Raw genomic sequence first — 23,364 nt, forward strand, 5'->3', positions numbered from 1 at the left:
GCAGGATGCGGTTTAGAGACCAATGCAGGAACAGTAAACAAAATGGCAGGAGAGGCAGCAGAGCCCTCCCGACTGCTGACCTTAAAATCCATGAGGTCAGTGCTCTGTTTAGGGACAAAAACTGGTAACAAGGGAGTTGTGATTTTTTTTTTTTAAAGAACAAAGTGTAAAATTCGATCAAATAAAAGAAAACTTTATTGCGGCATTTAAGAGAATCTCTTGGTTATCCAAGGACAGAAAGTGCAGAGTGAAGGCAGTTCCTATTCAAGAGCTGCATGGCCTTTGTGTCTTGTGGTGCCTCTTTGTGTGTTTTGTGACTTTTGCCTGAGAGCGGCAGATTTTTCTGAAACTGTGAGAATCCTTTGAGATGAAAGTTGAAGTTGGGACTACCAGCCCAGGCACCCTAGGAATTGCAGCCTCTGTTTGAAGCTTTTCAGACTACATGGCAAGTAGGAATCTGGACTGCAAGCCATGTGAGGACTGGCTTAGGGCTATGAACACTTAACTATCCACTCAGCACCAAGATCCAGAGAGACGTCATCCTTGCTGCCACTTTCTGTAGAATGGGGTTTATTTCTCACTCATCTATATGTGCACTGAAGGTGTGGCCCTCTGGGGTTCCAACATTATGTGAGGGGTCTTCAATCAGATTGCCCACCTTAGGTGGGTCCCTAGCTCACTGCAGAAGCTCAAATGCTCCAGGGTTCAGCAGAAACTTTCAGGGTGAAAGCCAACTTTGGTATTCACTTACCAACCAGGGTCCCTGCTCTGATTGCATTTTGGGGATCCACAGAAAACTTTATTTTATGCCAGCTCATTTAAAGAAATTAAAAAAAAATTAGCTGCTCTTTCAGTTGTCTCAATCAGGGAGTGTTTTGGAAGATCAGGAATTAATCTCACAGTGTCTCTACTTCTCTATGAATATCTCTCTGTGTTCCTTTCTCTATTAGGTCAACTTCTTTTTAGTCTTCCAGAATTCCAGCTTATTGTGGTTTGGATAACTAATGCTTCTTCAGTTCTGGTACTACTTCCGTTTCTGCCCTCACTGCTATTTGCCCTGTCACTCCAGTTCCCAAAAGAAAATTAACAAAGAAATCTAAATTTCAAGTTGAGCCATTCAGGTTCATAGGTCGTTGGTCACTGCTGTTGGGTCAGAGTCCACCCTGATTTCTGTCAGGTGTGGTCAGTGTGTGTGTGTATGTGTGACGTGCGGGTGGGGAAGCAGTGGTAGGGCCGTGTGTTACAAAGCATGGCCACCATTCCTTAAAAGGGCTGTGGGCAGATGATTTCCCATAGAAGAGGGTATGGGAAGGAACCATAAAACATTTCTAGTATAAAACCTATAAGACCAATACTCCTTCCTCCCCCTCCCCTGCCTTAAAAACAACAACAAAAAAGATTTGTATGGATCCAGGGCAGAGATGATTTCTATCAAATCCCTTCTTAAAGTGAGATGGATGGTTTTTGCGAGGTGATAACATGACAGCCAAAGAATTCTGCCTTAGGACTTGGTATCAGTGCTGTGGCCCTTAGTATCAGTGCTGTGGCCCTTAAACCCAACTCTCTGTTGATGCCATTTGAAAGACCATGAAATTATTGCAGATACCCATGAGAACCAAAATAAACTCACCAAAAGCAGTTTAGGAACTACATTAGCAACTTTTATTAAGTAGTCTTTTCAAAGTATTAACAAATGTCCAAGAGCTCATATAAGATGCATATTTGTATTTCCACACTAGTGCAATAATGAAATAAAATAATGTACAGCATCCGTCCCATCTCTCCCTCCAGCTACTGCCACTTTACAGCTAAACTAGTTGAAAGAGTTGTCTATAGGCACTGCCTGCACTTTTCTACCCTCCCGTTTTCTCCTCAGGTCACTCTAATTTGCACCACAGTCCTTGGCAGAGCACAGCAACTTCATGCGAACAGGGACCCATCTGTTTCGTTCACTATTGTAGCTCCAGTGGTCTCAACAGTGCCTAACACACAATAGTCTCTCAATGGGTATTTGTTAAAGAAATGATAACTGTAATGGAATATTAACCACCCATTTAAATGAAGATATTTATGGAGGGTTTTCAATAATATTAGGAAATGTTTTGATAAAAGCCTAAATAGGAAAAAGGATAGAGAATAACATATTTCACATGATCTCAGCTTTTACAATGCATGGAAAAAAGACTGGAAGGAAATATGCTAAAATGTTAACAGTGGTTCTCTGGAGTGGGATTATACATGATGAGTGCTTTCTTTTTGTCTGTTTTTTTTTTTCCATTCTGCCAATCTCTAATAATGGTAGTGTATATCATTAAACAAAAATGAAATCTAAGCAACAACATAAAGGACATGGCTTAGTATTTCAATGTGCCTTACTTTCAGGCTCAAACAGCAAATACTATTGTACTTATTGAAGGTAATGTACTGGATAAGATCACATTTGAGGAGTACAGATTAATTGTTCAGGTGATAATGGGTTTATTGTTACCTATCATTGTAATAATTTCAGTCTCATCTTCTAACCAGACAACAACCACTTTACCTCAAGACAGTGGTCACAACAACAAACGTATATTTATTGGGTGGTCACTATGTGAGGCACATACATTATCTTATTTAACTATCACACTAATCCTCTACAGGAAGTATGATTATTCCCAATGTTCAGATGAGAAAACTGAGGCTAAGAGTGTGTATGGAACTGGTCCAGGATCACACTGCTAGTAAATGATCCAGATCTAGTTCTTAACCAGAGCTCTTGGGATCATGGCTTTTCTCAGCATCCTTCCGAGTAGTTTATCCTATGTGCGGAAAGAGGATGCCAAATGCAGCCTATAAACTCTACCCCGAAACCTACTGTTGCAGGAATTTTCAGGCTGCTGCACACATTGCTGTAGGTGTGTTATTTTCCCACCTCGGTTGGCAGAAGTGACAAAAGAGTTTATGGTTGGCTTGGATCAGGCTGGGTATTGGGCTAAAATGAGACACACTTAGTGCAAATGATTTGAAGAGTTGTCATAGCTGAGGAATGTATAAAGCCAAAAATATACTTTAAAAAATCTGCACTGCACACAGATAAATGGCAGCCACACAGGCTGAACTAGACCAGGACACCACATATGGGCTGCTAGGGGGTCCAGATGTGTGGGAGGATGTGTAGCATAGCAGCAGCGGCCATGACCCTTTCCCTCACAGTCTCTGGGCATGACATTAAAAAAGAATAGAACTTTCCTCTTTTTTTTTTTCCAATTGAGAAAGTTACATGCATATGGTAAAAAAAAAAAAAAAGGTACCAGAGAAAAATACAGTGAAACATCATCCTCCACCCACAGCGCTCATTTCTTCTCCCCAGAGGCAACAATTGTTACCAATTTCTTAAGTGTTCTTGCAGAAGTATTTTATGCATAAAAGTATATACTCAGCATTTATGTCTATGCTGTTTGAAACGCACACTCATGTTATCAAATATGGATATTTACCCTCCATAAATATCTTCATTTAAATGGGTGGTTAATATTCCATTACAGTTATCATTTCTTTAACAAATACCCATTGAGAGACTATTGTGTGTTAGGCACTGTTGAGACCACTGGAGCTACAATAGTGAACGAAACAGATGGGTCCCTGTTCGCATGAAGTTGCTGTGCTCTGCTAAGGACTGTGGTGCAAATTAGAGTGACCTGAGGAGAAAACGGGAGGGTAGAAAAGTGCAGGCAGTGCCTATAGACAACTCTTTCAACTAGTTTAGCTGTAAAGTGGCACCTTTACAGCTAAAGGTGGGTATGGGAAGGAATCAAACCTTCCATTTCTCCCCTTAATACATCTTGAAAGAGCTACCATGTATAATTGTGTACAAGGCACTTTGCTAAGGGGTGGGTGGGGGGCGGAGATTCAATAAACGGTGTTCTCTGGCAGGAGCCTGGGGCTGCCAGGAAGAGGAACCCTTTCCTTAATTCCTACACAGTTACTATCGTGAACTCTAGAACTTGTCTAGATCAGCACACATACATCTACTTTACTCTTTTTCGTCACTACAGAAGATTTTGCTGTACCAGATGAACAGTACTTTAACTAGTTTTCAATTGGTGGACATTTGGGTCCTTTCCAATTCTTTGCTTTTAGGAAAAATACTGTAATGAATTTCCTTGTCTAAACATTTTTGTGCACCTGTGTGAGCGCATCTGAGGGGTAAATTGGGTATGCCATTTTTGAGATTCTGAAGCATTTGGTTTCAAAGAAACAAAATACATTGATTTGAAAAGACCTGAACTCCAGAGGTATTTCTTCTTTAATTTTTGTAAACAATATTTCAAATTCTCATCCATGGTCAGCCTTGATAATTGACTTCCAGCTGCCAGGGGAGGAGTGTTTGATTTCTTCCCTTGGGTCCTAATCATCCACAGCAGGTGCCTTTTCTCTCTCGAACCTGCCCTCACCACCTCCAGAATTGTCCTCACCACCCCCAGAATTATTTCTGTCAGGAGGATCCTAGACTCCAGCAATGCTCTCTCTTGTTCTTACTCCCTGAAGTACAGAAGAATCCGAAATTTTCACCAGATTTTCATGGAAGGGTGTGGTTCATTCTCACACTTCTGAAGCCCTCAGTTTTCCTGCTATTAAATATCAATAAATCTTCTGACTCTTCAAAGTACAGACAGTACTGAAGTAAAGGGATTTACGTGACAGAATTTTTATTCTTAAGGACAGTGTGGTGTAGTAAACAGAACAGGGCTTTCCAAATCACAGAATGGGGACTAGAATCCTAGATCTGCCCTGCTTGATAATGGATGTGTGTAAGGCCATTCGCGTGTAAGTTGGCAATCGGTAACTGGAATTAACAATGGTGACGGTGATCATGATGATGATGATGATGATGGTGACGATGATAGCGATGTACTCTATATGAATGAATAAGGAAACAGATATGTCCCGAGCACTGTGCTGGGTGTCCTATAGATGTTAACTGATGTCCACTCCGTATAGTAAGTATCATACCTTCATATTAAAGACAAGGCCAGTTTGGGATTAACATATGCATGTTACTATATATGAAATAGATAACCAACAAGGACCTACTGTGTATAGCACAGAGAACTATACTCAGTATCTTGTAATAACCTATAAGGGAAAAGAATCTGAAAAACAATATATGTATAAGTGAATCACTTTGCTGTACACCTAAAACTAATACAACATTCTAAATCAACTATATTTCATTAAAAAAAAAAAGACAAGGCCAGAGAGGCAAAATAACTTGTTCAAGAATTCAGAGCTACTAAGGGGCAGAGCTAGTATACAAGCTGCACTCTTTCTCGTGTGAGCTGGTATTCCTTTCTAGATATGTGTAATACAACTTTTTTTTTTTAAGGGAAGTGAGCAATGTTTTAACGATGTTCTGAGTCATGAGTTGTATAGGTTCATTCTTTCTGCTTTCCAAAGCCTGTTTCTTTTCAACTTATTTGCATATAGCATTTGGATTTTAAGAGTAGTTTTGTTGAGCAGCAAGACAAAAGATGCATTGTTAGGGGGACAGGTTGACTAACAGGGTTTGGGGATATGAAGAATTAATAAAGAAGTCCTCGTGAAGGAACCTTTGACCTGCAATTCTATAAAAATGTATTGTCAGCATGGAGAAGTGCTTTGCTGATCTTCTCTGTAGCCTTGAATATTTTACTGTCTGTTTTACTTCAGCCCTAAAGAAACTTTCCTATTTTCTTTTATCCTCTGTATTCATCTTTCCACCTATGAAACATATCGGGTCCTTAATTCCTTTCTCCATTGCTAAGCTGGAATCTAGACAGCTTATTTCTCTTATCTCTTTCTAACTCCACGGTGGTAGATTTTCTTGTTTCTTACCTTTTTTGAGAAATATGACTTGTAGGATACGTTTTGGGGTGGCAGGAAGGTAAGGCAGCCTTGGGGAAAATGCAGACGTGAAGCTTTGCCTTTTGGAAAGTGACCTGTTTGGGCAACTGTACTCCTGACAGTGGCCTTGCCTCTGAACTTGACCATTGGTTATGGTGTTTTTGTAAGGCTGTTTGAGAGAATCACTTGTGTATGCTATTCAACGTGAAGGTGTTCTCATTTACACTTTCTGAACAATATCTTCCTTCTTTTTACATGATCTAGCCATGTTGTTTGGACTAAAAGATGAACATTTACCATTTTTGTCCTCCCTATTCTTACCAAACTCAAGTTCACGTGCCCGATGCACAGTGAGGCCAAATAATACTGAAACGTCGGTGTTTGGAGCAGAGAAAGGTTTATTGCAGGGCCATGCAAGGAGAACCGGTGGCTCATGCCCCCCAAAACCCCAGACGCCCTGAAGGGTTTCTTCAGCAAAGCATTTTTAAAGGCCAGGTCAGGGAGGGGGGGGTGGGTGTCACAGGATATGTGATTAGCTCATGCACAATTCTCTGATTGGTTGATGGTGAGGTAACAGGGCAGTTAACATTATCCTGAGGTGCCCAAAGGTCTGGGGGCTCATGATCATCAAGTAGTTAATTTCTTCCATTTGGTGGTGGTTTTTAGCATTTGAAAAATTCAGGAAATATGCATGAGATACTATTATCTGGGTAATTCAGAGAGGAGCTACAGCAGAGGATATGGGGGAGGGATCTGTCCTGAAAAGGCCCCATAGAGTCCTGTTCATTTACACTAATGTGAAAGTTTACCTTTCAGTGTGTATCCATCCAGAAAACATTTATGAGGTGCCCACTAGGTACACAGCATGGGTTGAGGGGGGTGGCACCAGAGATGGTCCCAGTTTATTTTGGGCAGGGTTGCCAGATAAAACACGGGATGCTCAGGTAAATTTGAATTTCAGATATACAACAAATCATTTTTAAAGTTGAAGTATTCTCATAGAAAATTTGGGACACACTTATACTAAAAAATGACTTCCTAGTTATCTGAAATTTAAATTTAACTGACATTCTGTACTTTAATTCGCTAACTCTGGCAACCTTAATTAATCACATGACAGTGGGATAAATGCTATGATTGGGATGCTCTAAAGCATTTCAGCCATTACCTCTGTGGTGTTTGCAGAGAAGAAACTGGCCTGGAATGGAGGGGCAGCCCGGAAGAAGGATATGTCTCCAGGCTGATGAGTCAGGGAGCTGGGATTCTCATAGTCTGTTTTTTTTTTAATATCTTTATTGGAGTGTAATTGCTTTACAGTGCTGTGTTAGTTTCTGCTTTATAACAAAGTGAATCAGTTATACATATACATATGTTCCCATATCTCTTCCCTCTGCGTCTCCCTCCCTCCCACCCTCCCTATCCCACCCCTCAAGGTGGTCACAAACCACCTAGCTGATCTCCCTGTGCTATGCAGCTACTTCCCACTAGCTATCTATTTTACATTTGGTAGTGTATATATATCCATGCCACTCTCTCACTTTGTCACAGCTTACCCTTTCCCCTCCCCATATCCTCAAGTCCATGCTCTAGTAGGTCTGTGTCTTTATTCCTGTCTTACTCTAGGTTCTTCATGACCTTTTTTTTTTTTTCTTAGATTTCATATATATGTGTTAGCATACAGTGTTTGTTTTTCTCTTTCTGACTTCACTCTGTAAGACAGACTCTAGCTCCATCCACCTCACTACAAATAACTCAATTTCATTTCTTTTTATGGCTGAGTAATATTCCATTGTATATATGTGCCACATCTTCTTTATCCATTCATCTGTTGATGGACACTTAGGTTGCTTCCATGTCCTGGCTATTGTAAATAGTGCTGCAATGAACATTGTGGTACACGACTCTTTTTGAATTATGGTTTACTCAGGGTATATGCCCAGTAGTGGGATTGTTGGGTCGTATGGTAGTTCTATTTTTAGTTTTTTAAGGAACCTCCATACTGTTCTCCATAGTGGCTGTATCAATTTACATTCCCACCAACAGTGCAAGAGTGTTCCCTTTTCTCCACACCCTCTCCAGCATTTATTGTTTCTAGATTTTTTAATGATGGCCATTCTGACCGGTGTGAGATGATATCGCATTGTAGTTTTGATTTGCATTTCTCTAATGATTAATGATGTTAAGTATTCTTTCATGTGTTTGTTGGCAATCTGTATATCTTCTTTGGAGAAATGTCTATTTAGGTCTCCTGCCCAATTTTGCATTGGGTTGTTTGTTTTTTTGTTATTGAGTTGCACGAGCTGCTTATAAATTTTGGAGATTAATCCTTTGTCAGTTGCTTCATTTGCAAATATTTTCTCCCATTCTGAGGGTTGTCTTTTGGTCTTGTTTATGGTTTCCTTTGCTGTGCAAAAGCTTTGAAGTGTCATTAGGTCCCATTTGTTTTTGTTTTTATTTCCATTTCTCCGGGAGGTGGATCAAAAAGGATCTTGCTGTGAATTATGTCATAGAGTGTTCTGCCTGTTTTCCTCTTATTGAAGAGGCTGTCTTTTCTCCACTGTATATTCTTGCCTCCTTTATCAAAGATAAGGTGACCATATGTGCATGGGTTTATCTCTGGGCTTTCTATCCTGTTCCATTGATCTATATTTCTGTTTTTGTGCCAGTACCATACTGTCCTGATTACTTTAGCTTTGTAGTATAGTCTGAAGTCAGGGAGCCTGATTCCTCCAGCTCCATTTTTTGTTCTCAAGATTGCTTTGGCTATTCGGGGTCTTTTGTGTTTCCATACAAATTGTGAAATTTTTAGTTCTAGTTCTGTGAAAAATGCCAGTGATAGTTTGATAGGGATTGCATTGAATCTGTAGATTGCTTTGGGTAGTAGAGTCATTTTCACAATGTTGATTCTTCCAATCCAAGAACATGGTATACCTCTCCATCTATTTGTATCATCTTTAATTTCTTTCATCAGTGTCTTATAATTTTATGCATACAGGTCCTTTGTATCCTTAGGTAAGTTTATTCCTAGATATTTTATTCTTTTTGTTGCATTGGTAAATGGGAATGTTTTCTTAATTTTACTTTCAGATTTTTCATTACTAGTGTATAAGAATGCCAGAAATTTCTGTGCATTAATTTTGAATCCTGCTACTTTACCAAATTCATTGATTATCTCTAGTAATTTTCCAGTAGCATCTTTAGGATTCTCTATGTATAGTATCATGTCATCTGCAAACAGTGACAGCTTTACTTCTGTTCCGATTTGGATTCCTTTTATTTCTTTTTCTTCTCTGATTGCTGTATCTAAAACTTCCAAAACTATGTTGAATAAGAGTGTTGAGAGTGGTCAACCTTGTCTTGTTCCTGATCTTAGTGGGAATGGTTTCAGTTTTTCACCATTGAGGACGATGTTGGCTGTGGGTTTGTCATATATGGCCTTTATTATGTTGAGGAAAGTTCCCTCTAAGCCTACTTTCTGCAGGGTTTTTATCATAAATGGGTGTTGAATTTTGTCGAAAGCTTTCTCTGCATCTATTGAGATGATCATATGGTTTTTCTCCTTCAATTTGTTAATATGGTGTATCACATTGATTGATTTGCGTATACTGAAGAATCCTTGTATTCCTGGAATAAACTCCACTTGATCATGGTGTATGATCCCATTAATGTGCTGTTGGATTCTGTTTGCTAGTATTTTTTGAGGATTTTTGCATCTATGTTCATCAGTGATATTGGCCTGTAGTGTTCTTTCTTTGTGACATCTTTGTCTGGTTTTGGTATCAGGTTGATGGTGGCCTCGTAGAATGAGTTTGGGAGTGTTCCTCCCTCTGCTATATTTTGGAAGAGTTTGAGAAAGATGGGTGTTAGCTCTTCACTAAGTGTTTGATAGAATTCGCCTGTGAAGGCATCTGGTCCTGGGCTTTTGTTTGTTGGAAGATTTTTAATCACAGTTTCAATTTCAGTGCTTGTGATTGGTCTGTTCATATTTTCTATTTCCTCCTGGTTCAGTCTCAGAAGGTTGTGCATTTCTAAGAACTTGTCCATTTCTCTAGGTTGTCCATTTTATTGGCATAGAGTTGCTTGTAGTAATCTCTCATGATCCTTTGTATTTCTGCAGTGTCAGTTGTTACTTCTCCTTTTTCATTTCTAATTCTATTGATATGAGTCTTCTCCGTTTTTTTCTTGATGAGTCTGGCTAATGTTTTATCAATTTTGTTTATCTTCTCAAAGAACCAGCTTTTAGTTTTATTGATCTTTGCTATCATTTCCTTCATTTCTTTTTCATTTATTTCTGATCTGATCTTTATGATTTCTTTCCTTCTGCTAACTTTGGGGGTTTTTTGTTCTTCTTTCTCTAATTGATTTAGGTGCAAGGCTAGGTTGTTTGAGATGTTTCCTGTTTCTTAAGGTAGGAATGTATTGTTATAAACTTCCCTCTTAGAACTGCTTTTGCTGCATCCCATAGGTTTTGGGTCCTTGTGTCTCCGTTGTCATTTGTTTCTAGGTATTTTTGGATTTCCTCTTTGATTTCTTCAGTGATTACTTCGTTATTAAGTAGTGCATTGTTTAGCCTCCATGTGTTTGTATTTTTTACAGATCTTTTCCTGTAATTGATATCTAGTCTCATAGCGTTGTGGTCAGAAAAGATACTTGATACGATTTCAATTTTCCTAAATTTACCAAGGCTAGATTTGTGACCCAAGATATGATCTATCCTGGAGAATGTTCCATGAGCACTTGAGAAAAATGTGTATTCTGTTGTTTTTGGATGGAATGTCATATAAATATCAATTAAGTCCATCTTGTTTAATGTATCATTTAAAGCTTGTGTTTCCTTATTTATTTTCATTTTGGATGATCTGTCCATGGGTGAAAGTGGGGTGTTAAAGTTCCCTACTATGATTGTGTTACTGTTGATTTCCCCTTTTATGGCTGTTAGTATTTGCCTTATGTATTGAGGTGCTCCTATGTAGGGTGCATAAATATTTACAATTGTTATATCTTTTTCTTGGATCAATCCCTTGATCAGTATGTAGTGTCCTTCTTTGTCTCTTCTAATAGTCTTTATTTTAAAGTCTATTTTGTCTGATATGAGAATTGCTATTCCAGCTTTCTTCTGATATCCATTTGCATGGAATATCTTTTTCCATCCCCTCACTTTCAGTCTGTATGTGTCCCTCGGTCTGAAATGGGTCTCTTGTAGACAGCATATATACGAGTCTTGTTTTTGTATCCGTTCAGCCAGTCTGTTTCTTTTGGTGGGAGCATTTAATCCATTTACATTTAAGGTAATTATCGATATATATATTCCTATTCCCATTTTCTTAATTGTTTTGGGTTTGTTATTGTAGGTCTTTTCCTTCTCTTGTGCTTCTTGCCTAGAGAAGTTCCTTTAGCATTTGTTGTAAAGCTGGTCTGGTGGTGCTGAACTCTCTCAGCTTTTGCTTGTCTGTAAAGGTTTTAATTTCTCCATCAATCTGAATGAGATCCTTGCTGGGTAGAGTAATCTTGGTTGTAGGTTTTTCTCCTTTATCACTTTAAATATGTCCTGCCACTCCCTTCTGGCTTTCAGAGTTTCTGCTGAAAGATCAGCTGTTAACCTTATGGGGATTCCCTTGTGTGTTATTTGTTGTTTTTCCCTTGCTGCTTTTAATATGTTTTCTTTGTATTTAATTTTTGACAGTTTGATTAATATGTGTCTTGGCATGTTTCTCCTTGGATTTATCCTGTATGAGACTCTGTGCTTCCTGGACTTGATTAACTATTTCCTTTCCTATATTAAGGACGTTTTCAACTATAATCTCTTCAAATATTTTCTCAGTCCCTTTCTTTTTCTCTTTTTCTTCTGGGACCCCTATAATTCGAATGTTGATGCATTTAATGTTGTCCCAGAGGTCTCTGAGACTGTCCTCAGTTCTTTTCATTCTTTTTTCTTTATTCTGCTCTGCAGTAGTTATTTCCACTATTTTATCTTCCAGGTCACTTATCCGTTCTTCTGCCTCAGTTATTCTGCTATTGATCCCTTCTGGAGTATTTTTAATTTGATTTATTGTGTTGTTCATCATTGTTTGTTTCCTCTTTAGTTCTTCTAGGTCCTTGTTAAATGTTTCTTGCATTTTCTCTATTCTATTTCCAAGATTTTGGATCATCTTTACTATCATTATTCTGAATTCATTTTCACGTAGACTGCCTATTTCCTCTTCATTTGTTAGGTCTGGTGGGTTTTTACCTTGCTCCTTCATCTGCTGTGTGTTTTTCTGTGTTTTCATTTTGCTTATCTTACTGTTTGGGTCTCCTTTTTGCAGGCTGCAGGTTCATAGTTCCCGTTGTTTTTGGTGTCTGTCCCCAGTGACTAAGGTTGCTTCAGTGGGTTGTGTAGGTTTCCTGGTGGAGGGGACTAGTGCCTGTGTTCTGGTGGATGAGGCTGGATCTTGTCTTTCTGGTGGGCAGGTCCACGTCCGGTGGTGTGTTTTGGGGTGTCTGTGGCCTTATTATGATTTTAGGCAGCCTCTGTGCTAATGGGTGGACCTGTGTTCCTGTCTTGCTAGTTGTTTGGCATAGGGTGTCCTGCACTGTAGCTTGCTGGTTGTTGAGTGAAGTTGGGTGTTGGTGTTGAAATGGAGATCTCTGGGAGATTTTCGCCATTTGATATTACGTGGAGCTGGGAAGTCTCTTGTGGACCAGTGTCCTGAAGTTGGCTCTCCCACCTCAGTGGCACAGCCCTGATGCGTGGCTGGAGAAGAGCCTTTCATCCATATGGCTCAGAATAAAAGGGAAAGAAAATAGAAAGAAAGAAAGAGGATAAAATAAAATAAGATAAAATAAAATAAAGTTATTAAAATAAAAAGTAATTATTAAGAAAAAAAATTTTTTAAGTAAAAAGAACAAAAAGACAAAAACGGACGGACAGAACCCTAGGACAAATGGTGAAAGCAAAGCTATACAGACAAAATCTCACACAGAAGCATACACATACACACTCACAAAAAGAGGAAAAGGGGAAAAAATGTCTTGTTCCCAAAGTCTACCTCCTCAATTGGGGATGATTGGTTGTCTATTCAGGTATTGCACAGATGCAGGTACATCATGTTGATTGTGGAGATTTAATCTGCTGCGCCTGAGGCTGCTGGGAGAGATTTCCCTTTCTCTTCTTTGTTTGCACAGCTCTCGGGGTTCAGCTTTGGATGTGGCCCCACCTCTGCGTGAAGGTCACTGGAGGGTGTCTGTTCTTCGCTCAGACAGGACGGGGTTAAAGGAGCCGCTGATTTGGGGGCTCTGGCTCACTCAGGCCAGGGGGGAGGGAGGAGCACTGCATGCGGGGTGGGCCTGCAGCGGCAGAGGCCGGCGTGACGTTGCACCAGCCTGAAGCACGCCATGCGTTCTCCTGGGGAAGTTGTCCCTGGATCCCGGGACCCTGGCCGTGGCGGGCTGCACAGATCTCGGGAGGGGTGTGGATAGTGACCTGTGCTTGCACACAGGCTTCTTGGTGGCGGCAGCAGCAGCCTTAGCGTCTCATGCCCGTCTCTGGGGTCCGCGCTTTTAGCCACGGCTCGCGCCCATCTCTGGAGCTCCTTTAAGCAGTGCTCTTAATCCCCTCTCCTCGTGCATCAGGAAACAAAGAGGGAAGAAAAAGTCTCTTACCTCTTCGGCAGGTCCAGACTTTTCCCCGGACTCCCTCCCGGCTAGCCGTGGCGCACTAGCCCCCTGCAGGCTGTGTTCACGCCGCCAATCCCAGTCCTCTCCCGGCGCTCCGACCGAAGCCCAAGCCTCAGCTTCCAGCCCCGCCCGCCCCGGCGGGGGAGCAGACAAGCCTCTCGGTCTGGTGAGTGACGGTCGGCCCTGATCCTCTGCGCGGGAATCTCTCCACTTTGCCCTCCGCAGCCCTTTTGCTGTGCTCTCCTCTGTGGCTCCGAAGCTCCCCCCTCAGCCACCTGCAGTCTCCGCCCACGAAGGTGCTTTTAGTGGGTGGAAACCCTTCCTCCTTCATAGCTCCCTCCCACTGGTGCAGGTCCCGTCCCTATCCTTTTGTCTCTGTTTATTCTCTTTTCTTTTTCCCTACCCAGGTACGTGGGGAGTTTCTTGCCTTTTGGGAGGTCTGAGGTCTTCTGCCAGCGTTCAGTAGGTGTTCTGTAGGAGTTATTCCACGTGTAGCTGTATTTCTGATGTATCTGTGGGGAGGAAGGTGATCTCCGCGTCTTACTCTTCCGCCATCTTCTCGTGTCTCCCATAGTCTGGTGAGGGATGGGAAAAATCAAGCAGAGTTTTGTGAAGACACTGTGTCGTCTCATATACAGATTAATTAAAACTCTTTCTGCTCCAGCTCCCACCCTCAAAGGCAACCCTCAAGAAAACCACTGGTGTTGACATTTGGGTGCCTCCTGGGTCAGGTATTTAAATGGCAGTTTAGTTTCTGTGGCCTTTGTGTCTGGCTATCAAAAAACTGGTGAACAAGTATTTATGTGTTTAGTAACTATAGTACTAAAAAGACTATTTTTTTAAATTAATTAATTAATTAATTTTTATTTTTGGCTGTGTTGGCTCTTCGTTTCTGTGTGAGGGCCTTTCTCTAGTTGCGGCAAGCTGGGGCCACTCTTCATCGCGGTGCGCGGGCCTCTCACTATCGTGGCCTCTCTTGTTGAGGAGCACAAGCTCCAGACGCGCAGGCTCAGTAGTTGTGGCTCACGGGCCTAGTTGCTCCGTGGCATGTGGGATCCTCCCAGACCAGGGCTCGAACCCGTGTCCCCTGCATTGGCAGGCAGATTCTCAACCACTGCGCCACCAGGGAAACCTAAGAGTGTATTTTTTGATGATGCAGGAAGGATGGGGGGAAAAGCAAGGGACAAAGGGTACAAAGTAATCAAACAGATTCCTGCTCTTGATAGTCTGTTGTGTGCATGTGTGTGTGCGTGTGTAGGGGGGTTGTGGGTAGGGTGGGGGTAGAGCAGGTGCAGGTGGAAGTAGGGCTTGGGGATGGGAGAACCAAGAACCAAAGACTAAAGAGCCATGCTATTTTAAGCAATGTTAAAAGAACCGAACCAAAGACCTGGAATTTGTTTGCACAGGGTTTGACCTTGGTACTTCAGTGTTAAGTGCCTTGAGTAGGTCTCATCCAGCAAAGTTGCCTGGAGAAGATGAATTTGAGTTCGGCCTTAAAGGTCTGGAATTTGAGTGGGTGTAGAGGAGGGAAAAAGGCACTGTCCACAGGGAGAGTCACACTCAACCGCATATTTTAGTCACTGTGAACGTGTGTGTGTGTGTGTGTGTGTGTGTGTGTGTGTGTGTGTGTGTAGGATCACTGGGGTGGGCTGGTATGAAGGTGAGAGGGTGAGGAAATCAAGATGACTCCCAGATTTGGAAGTGGAAAGGTTATTCATTAACTGATTAGATTTCAGACTCAAGGAGGAAGCAAAAAGAATTCATCACACCAAACAGAAAAACTGATAAATGGAGATTTCTGGGGCAGGTTGGTAAAAGTTGGGCAAAGCAGTGGTTTGAGTTGAGATAATGTCTTAGATAACTCAAGAGCTGTCCCACTTTTGACTGAATTTCTCAAGAATTAAGAAAATTGCTTCACAGAAATTATGTTCTTGCAATCATATTCTGCCAGAGGCTTCCAGCAGGTGGTATATTAGGAAAAATATTTACATAGAAGAAGATAAAGAGTCATTTTATTTTCCTCCTAATCCATGTTATACCTTAATTGCCTTATGGAAAAATCCTTTTTGTTTGGCCCTCTTTCTTGCACGGAAATACAGATCATGAATGCTGGAAAATTGAACCGCAGTCTTCTGCCGCAGCAGGAAAATGCATTATTGTTGGGTTGGTTGTTTTATTAGAGATTTCTGCAGAGGCTGAATATCTTTATCTAAAATTCACAGGAAAGCCTCAGGCCAAGATTCTAAAAAATGAGAATTACTTACCTGGAATCTCTTTAGTTTACTTTTTTTTGCCCCTTTTCTATCTCCCTTTTCTTATCTTGCTGGTTATTTTAATGTGGCTCTGTATAGTCATAATAATTTCTACCCATCTACTGTTTTAACCACGCTTAATTCAATAGAGAGAACTTGTTTGATTTTTTTTTTTTCTTTGTGGAAATCAGGAAGGGTAGAAGATTTTTCACCCAAATACACTTTTTCCTGAATTAAGAAGGAACAATGGTCCTGAGTTCCCAGGAGAAGGTAATTTGGAGTAATCCAGACTCTAAGGAGTGTTTCAGTGGAGGCATTTTCTCTGCATGCTGATTCCCGTTCTTGTAAGTTATCTCTTTATTGCAGAACCACAGACCTTGAAAGGGTCTCCGGAGGATGTGTTGGAATGGCTTGTTGCCTCCGGCAGGCACAGACCACAAGGACGGTGTGAAGTTAGATTCTTGGCCTGAATAAACCATTCCAGGAAGTACTCCATAAGCCTTTATTGTTCATAAATTTAAGAAGTTCTGTTAGAGATGGCCTGCTAACTTTTGCTGTCAACATTTATAGCCAGTTACTATATCACCCTTAAAAGCTCATCACAGAACCATTTCTAGAGATGTATGCTATCCAGCACGGTGGTTGTTTTAATCACATTCTACTTTTTTATGTACCCTTAAAGTACATAAAACCACATATTATGTTTCCAAAGATTTGCATCTTTGTGAGAGTTAAAATTGCACCTACGCATTTTTCTATCGCTTTGTTTGTTACTGTTTTTTTGTTTTTTTTTTGTGGTATGCGGCCCTCTCACTGTTGTGGCCTCTCCCGTTGCGGAGCACAGGCTCCAGACACGCAGGCGCCCAGTCGCTTGGCGGCATGTGGGATCTTCCAGGACCGGGGCACGAACCCGCGTCCCCTGCATCGGCAGGCGGACTCTCAACCACTGCACCACCAGGGAAGCCCTTTGTTACTGTTTAATACAAAGCTCATATTTACACAGGCAAAGCACATGTAATCACTGGTAATTTAAGCTTATAAGCACGTCACTTGACAAACACAAGTAACGGAGGAGAAATGATTTGGGGGAACTTGTAGTACCCAGAAGATTTCTTTAAGTCTTCTTTTTTAAAATAAGGAAATAGTTTCCTGTGTCCAGTCTGATTATAGAAAAAAAAAATGCTGAAGTTGGCCTTCAACCTCCCTAGCCTCTTCTTCTCTTTCAAGTTTCTTGAGACTCTCTTTTCAAGTATCCAGTGCCCCGGGGAGCTCTGTATTCCAGTTTTCAAATGAATGCCTGGCAAGGGTCCTGCCAGTAATCATTTACATCGTAGTGTAAATAAGGTGAAATTCAAAGAGCTGCTTTAAGGGGCTGTTGCTATTTCGAGACCTTCTATTTGTGGAATATGTTTAGGCAATTCTGGTGTCTCTGAGCAAGTGAGGGAAGTGCTCTGGGGGCTCCTGAAATCCCAACCCACAACTGGCCTTGCTTTCCTCTTTCTTTTCCTCTACTTTAAGCCACGAAGGGAAAACTATTTGTTGAGTCCTATCTACTAGCTCTAAGAATCTCAAAGCTATTTCTTGTTCTGTAGTAACAGTCCAGGTGTATGTATACTGTTTACTAGATGGCAGGCACACTGAGTTAACTCCACTGACTCACAATGATCCCACGGAGGATAATTATTATCACCCTATGTATGGGTGAGGAGATTGAGGCATGAAAAGGTAAGTAACTTGCCCAAGGCCAAGTAGGTGGAGCTACTAAGTGGGCGGAGCCAGGTTCAATCCAGACAGTCAGTAGGGCTCCAGAACACTTTGCAAGCTGCCCTTCCAGTAGCTATCTACTCTGATACCTTTAGTTTTTGCCCACAAGTGTTACTTTTATTATGTTGCATGATCTCCAACATTTTTAAAGTATTTTTCACCCAAAATAAATATCATCCTATAGTGAGTATCTAGTCTAGGATATACAAAGAATTAGTTCCCAGCCCTTGTATGTCAACTCCCATTACTAGAGTCCAGTGTCACTGGTTGAAATTTTCTTACAGAAGCCCAAGTTCTATTGACCAGAAACAGATGACATATCTAATTTTTAACTTTTCAGGAAAGGTATTTCATACTCCACTATGAGTTTGTGATCCATGATGACCCTTTCTGCCCAATCTATTTTTTTTTTTAAGATTGGAAAGCTATTTGTTAAATTTTTTATTGTAGTAGAGTTGATTTCAATGTTGTGTTAGTTTCTGCTGTACAGAAAAGTGAATCAGTTATACATATACACATATCCACTCTTTTTTAGATTTTTTTCCCATATAGGCCACTACAGAGTATTGAGTAGAGTTCCCTGTGGTATACAGTAGGTCTTTATTAGTTATCTATTTTATATATAGTAATGTATATATGTCAGTCCCAATCTCCCAATTTATCCTCCCTCCCTTACCCCCTGGTAACCATAACTTTGTTTTCTATATCTGTAACTCTATTTCTGTTTTGTAGATAAGTTCATTTGTATACTTTTTTTAGATTCCACATATAAGTGATATTATATGATATTTGTCTTCATCTGTCTGACTTACTTCACTCAGTATGACAATCTCTAGGTCCATTCATGTTGCTGCAAATGGCATTATTTCATTACTTTTTATGGCTGAGTAATATTCCATTGTATATATGTACCACATCTTCTTTAACCATTCCTCTGTCGATGGACATTTAGGCTGCTTCCATGTCCTGGCTTTCGTAAATAGTGCTGCAGTGAACACTGGGGTGCATGCATCTTTTTGAATTATGGTTTTGCCCAATCTATTCTTCTCTGGCTTTGCTTTATATCCCCAAACCTTATATGGCAGACTTGGCATTTGTGGAGATGACAGTAGTGGTATTGTCTCTGTGTGTGTGTGTGTGTGTGTGTGTGTGTGTGTGAGTGACCCAAACAGGAAGTCACTTGTCATTTTACTGAAGCAAATATTTGAGTTTCAAAGACTGCAAGGCTAGTGTCCAGAACCTGTCATGTAGGAAGTGCCTGTCCTGTCCTAGAACCATATCCCAGTGGGGATTTGTTTTATCTAAAGGGATATTTGCAAATTTGGGAATTTGAGAAGGTCTCAACAATCATCCCTCACTAATATCACAAGACACTGTACTGAAATCACAGTTTTCAAGTATATTCTGTTTTTAACGGACTATTTCTCTAATGTTTACCATTGCTTTTTTGTTATTGTTTTAGTCTGAGTAAACTTTACTGAATATAATATATTAATATGATCAGGCTGCTATAATAAAATACCATAGACTGGTGGCTTAAACAACAGACATTTATTTCTCATAATTCTGAAGGCTAGGAAGTCCAAGATCAAAGTGTTGACCCATTCAATTCCTGCTGAGAACCCTCTTCTTAGCTTGCAGACAGCCACCTTCTCACTATGTCCTTACATGGCAGAGAGAAAGGGAGACCAAGCTCTCTGTTATGTTTTCTTATAAGAGCACTAATCCCATCATGGGGGCCCCACCCATATGATCTCATCTAAATCTAATCACTGCTGAAAGACTCCATCTCTAAGTTCCATCACATTTGGGGTTAGGACTTCAACATATGAATTTGGGGGGAGGGGACACAATTGAGTCCATAGCGTATAACATAAAATACTATTGTAAGTATATGAATTGTAAGTATACAACTCAAAATATTTTCACAAAGTGGCCAGACCTGTGTAGCCAGGGTCTAGATCAAGAAACGGAATATTGGGCTTCCCTGGTGGCGCAGTGGTTGAGAGTCCGCCTGACGATGCAGGGGACACAGGTTCGTGCCCCGGTCCAGGAAGATCCCACATGCCGTGGAGCGGCTGGGCCTGTGAGCCATGGCTGCTGAGCCTGCGCGTCCGGAGCCTGTGCTCTGCAACGGGAGAGGCCACAACAGTGAGAGGCCCGCGTATCTCAAAAAAAAACCAAAACAGTGTTGTTTGCAATGCTTTATATTTGGAATATCTCTTTGTAAAAATATTGGTCTTAATATATTTTCATAACTTGCAAGTTTGGACTTCTCTTTGAGTTTTTGTGTTTAGATTTGCTATCACAGAATCCATGTTTTTAACGTCCAGGAGAGAACAACAAGTTGAATGACCCACGTGCTTCCTACCAGGTAGTTTTTTGGGTGTCTGAGATTTGAAAATGTGCTTCACTTCGATTAGAAGTGTGTTCTTGTATTTTCTATTAACCAAGTACCAGATAATTTTTAGACACATCTTCTAGGGGTGAGTGAGTTTTCTAGGAGTGGCTGATTCATCTTGGGATCCCTGCTGAGATGGTCCTTAAGAAATTGCAGCCAGTGAGGAACTGCTCTGTTTGGCATGGAATCAAGACCACTTTATTTCTCTTGGACCAAGAAACTAAGACCACACATGTGACACGCACACACCCACACCCACACCCACACACACACCCAAAACAACAACGAAGAGAAGAGAATGCTTGCCAAGCAGTCTAGGCTTGAATCAACTGCTTCTCAGTAGACTCCATGCCCTAGAAGGCATCTCCACCATACTCTGATTCTCTTGACCCATCTTGGTTCCATGATGGACAGCAGGTTTGCTATTAGAGCTCTGTTTTAGCTCTTGTTACTAACTTACACGTGGTTAATTTTGACTGTCCTGCTGATTGGGGCATGTGTGCTCAGCTGTGGTAGTCACATGCTTGTCAGAGGAATGGAAAAACAGGGCATTGAGTGGTGGTTTTCACTGTGGATTCAGAGATCAGAGACTCTTTAGGTAAATAATTGTCAAGCAACAGACAACTTTTGTGAGATGAATAAATATGGCAACTTAGATTTTTATGAGCTACTGTAAATCTTTTCTGCATTGTGCTTTGAAAAAATGTTTTCAGATTTTCCTCCTTCCCATAGTCCATTAAATACTTGGAAATAATTGACTTTAGATGAATAAGCATAGCTTCTCCAGCTTATTTGTTTAGAGAGTTGTCATCTCAAATCACATTTTTCGGTTTCAAAGAAATAAAACAAAATTTACATTTGGGAGTAATTTGTCATAAGCCAAAGCAATAGTCTGCTTGGGTTACATTTTTTTTTTCTCTCTCTCTCTCTCTACAGACCACCTGTATTTCCACTTGGAAATTCACACACTGTTTCCTCTCAGAAGAGTTTATCAGTAGGCAGAAGGTAAGAAGACAAATTAGCTTGCTTTGAGAGTATCTCTCAGTTACTGCCGGAGGGTGGGGAGAACTGGTTAAACCGTGGCCTCCTGATAGTGGATCTGAAACGCTAGTATTCATGAGAAGAACCTGATATAGAAAATGTGGTTTGTGAGTCCCACCTACAGAGATTCTGATTTCTTGGGTCTGGGGTGAGCCTTGGCAACCTACACTTTTTAGCAAGCACCCCAATAACTCTAATGTGCATGGTCCAAGACCACATAATGTGGAATACTGATCTAGAGCCTCTCATAGAACATGATGTCAGGGTCCTGAAGCAGGCGAGAAGACTGGCCATTGTGAATGACATTAATATTGTGATTAAGAGAAAAAATGTCTCTTTAGATCTAACTTTCTAAACTGTATCCCTCAGGCTGGATTCCCTAGGAGGAGAGCCTGAGACCAGCGTTTGGGTGTATGTGATTCATTGGAGTGGTCTCAGGAAAAAGAGAATAAGGGAAGTAGCACAGGGCAAGGCAGAGCACTAAGCAACAATGTGGTCTCAGCTGGAGGCCAGCTTTAACTTGATCCCACAGGGAGCTCTGGGCATGAATTGCGCCACATGGCTGATCCCACCTCGGGGAGAGAAGGCTAGCTTTTTGTACCCCTTGTCAGCCAGTCACTGGTTGTGAGCTACCCTGGAATGGGTGATATAATCTCTTGGATAAAGTGATTCCTATTCTGCAGAGGGCAGTTCTCCAGGGAGGGAGCCTCTGGAGCCATTAGTAACCAACACTCATGGCAACTAGGGAATGGATGCACCAGCCAGGTAAAAGGGATCCAGGAGGGGTACCAACAGCATCCATTACATTATGACAACCTGGAGTCACATGAGAGGCCTTTCACACTGTGGTTCCCATTCTTGGTCACCTTGGCTACTCTTGCTGTCATACCTTATATGCTTGCTACTCTTACAATGCTTTTTATAATTACAAGGGAAAACGTGGGCAGCAGATATACTTGGCTTTTTGTTTTTCTGATATTTTCCCTCTGGTGCTTTAGTAAAAATTGTCATCCTGCAGCAAAGTGGAGAAAATATGGCAACCTCCTTTGTCAGTTTTTTCTCCTATTCCCAATAAAAGAAACAATGACTTCAGATACTGAATTGTGAATCCTCAGGCTGTTGTGAAATCTTAATGTGTTTTACCCGAAACTCCATTTGCAGATGATTGTGTCTCATGCTTCTTGTAACAATATTGTTTGTGGAGGATGTTCCTTTGTTTAGGACTTTCAATGAGAAATATGCTGTTCTGGAGACGATTGAACTGGCTGTCGTTGGTTACTTGGCTTTATTAAATAAAACTGCCTCTTCTAAACTATGTTCTGTGGAACGTTAGTGTCTTTTGTACTGTGTTCTGTAGAAAATAAGTCCTATGGTCAAATAATTTAGGAGGCGAGGCACTCTATATACTATATTTCCTTCTAAGAGATTCGCAAAGCACTTTGGCCTGTTGAAGGCTCATATCCTGCAGGAAAGAAAACTACATTTGTTTGGCTGATTATTTCCCAAACCTATTTGCGCATGGAGCCGCTTATCATGGCTACCTCCTTCCTTTTTATTTTTTTGGAATACACATTAACCGCTTACAGAACTAATGTTCCGTAGAACGCAGTTTGGAGAATACCGAAATAAAACTTTATTCCTCATCATGTATTATCAGGGCTTTATAAGCAGCAAAGAACTGGTTCCACTCTTTCATCTTGTAAAACCAGCCTTGATATCTTATCTACATGCAAGGCGAGTGCAAAGCAGATGTGGGGATCAGAATAGTCTTTGGGGAAAAGGATAGGTTATTTGTTTGCTGTGCTGAAGGGGCCATAAAAACAGTAATATACTTAATGAGGCCTCACCATGGATATATTAGTTTCCATAAAACATTTTATTTAGCCTAACATACCAGTACATAATGGCCAGTGAGTTTCACAAACAGCTAGTCCCCAGCCTCTAATGTTTACGAAGCGTCTGTTCTTTTTGGAGTGACTTTGCCAGGGAGGGTCATGCAAGATTAAAAAGATAAGAGTATTAAAAATTCAGCCAAGACACACCAGGACTGCCCTGATGATAATAACTATGGTGTAATGTTTCTCGATTTATATAGATTCCCCATCCTGTTCTCAGTAAAAGATAACCCAGCCATTTCCCAACAATCTTTCATTTAAAAATTATTTGGATTGTCATGGGTATATGGCATTTCCTTTTTGCATAAGACAAACCCTCTGTGAGTTGAATTTTTCTAAGAAATTTTGAATTGTAAGAGACAGAAGTGAATGAATATTTATTTAAAGGAAATATTGTAAGTCCTCACGTATACAGTTTACAGAGAACTCCCCCCCCCCGCCACTATCACTTTTGTACTTAATAAAAACCCTGTGAGAATGGCGGTATTAC

General features: G+C 40.8%; 1 long non-coding RNA gene across 2 annotated transcripts in view; it reads left to right on the forward strand.

Annotated features, from left to right (window-relative positions):
• LOC307195007 overlaps window positions 1-23,364 on the forward strand; it is a 117,104-nt gene that overhangs the window by 25,392 nt on the left and 68,348 nt on the right. For both annotated transcript variants that reach the window (XR_013830694.1, XR_013830695.1), the window contains exon 3: window positions 20,875-20,943. This is a non-coding gene — a long non-coding RNA (uncharacterized lncRNA). The remainder of the gene's footprint in view (window positions 1-20,874; window positions 20,944-23,364) is intronic.

The sequence above is a fragment of the Stenella coeruleoalba genome (genome assembly GCF_951394435.1).
Source record: "Stenella coeruleoalba genome assembly, chromosome: 12".
Classification (NCBI taxonomy): Eukaryota; Metazoa; Chordata; class Mammalia; order Artiodactyla; family Delphinidae; genus Stenella; species Stenella coeruleoalba.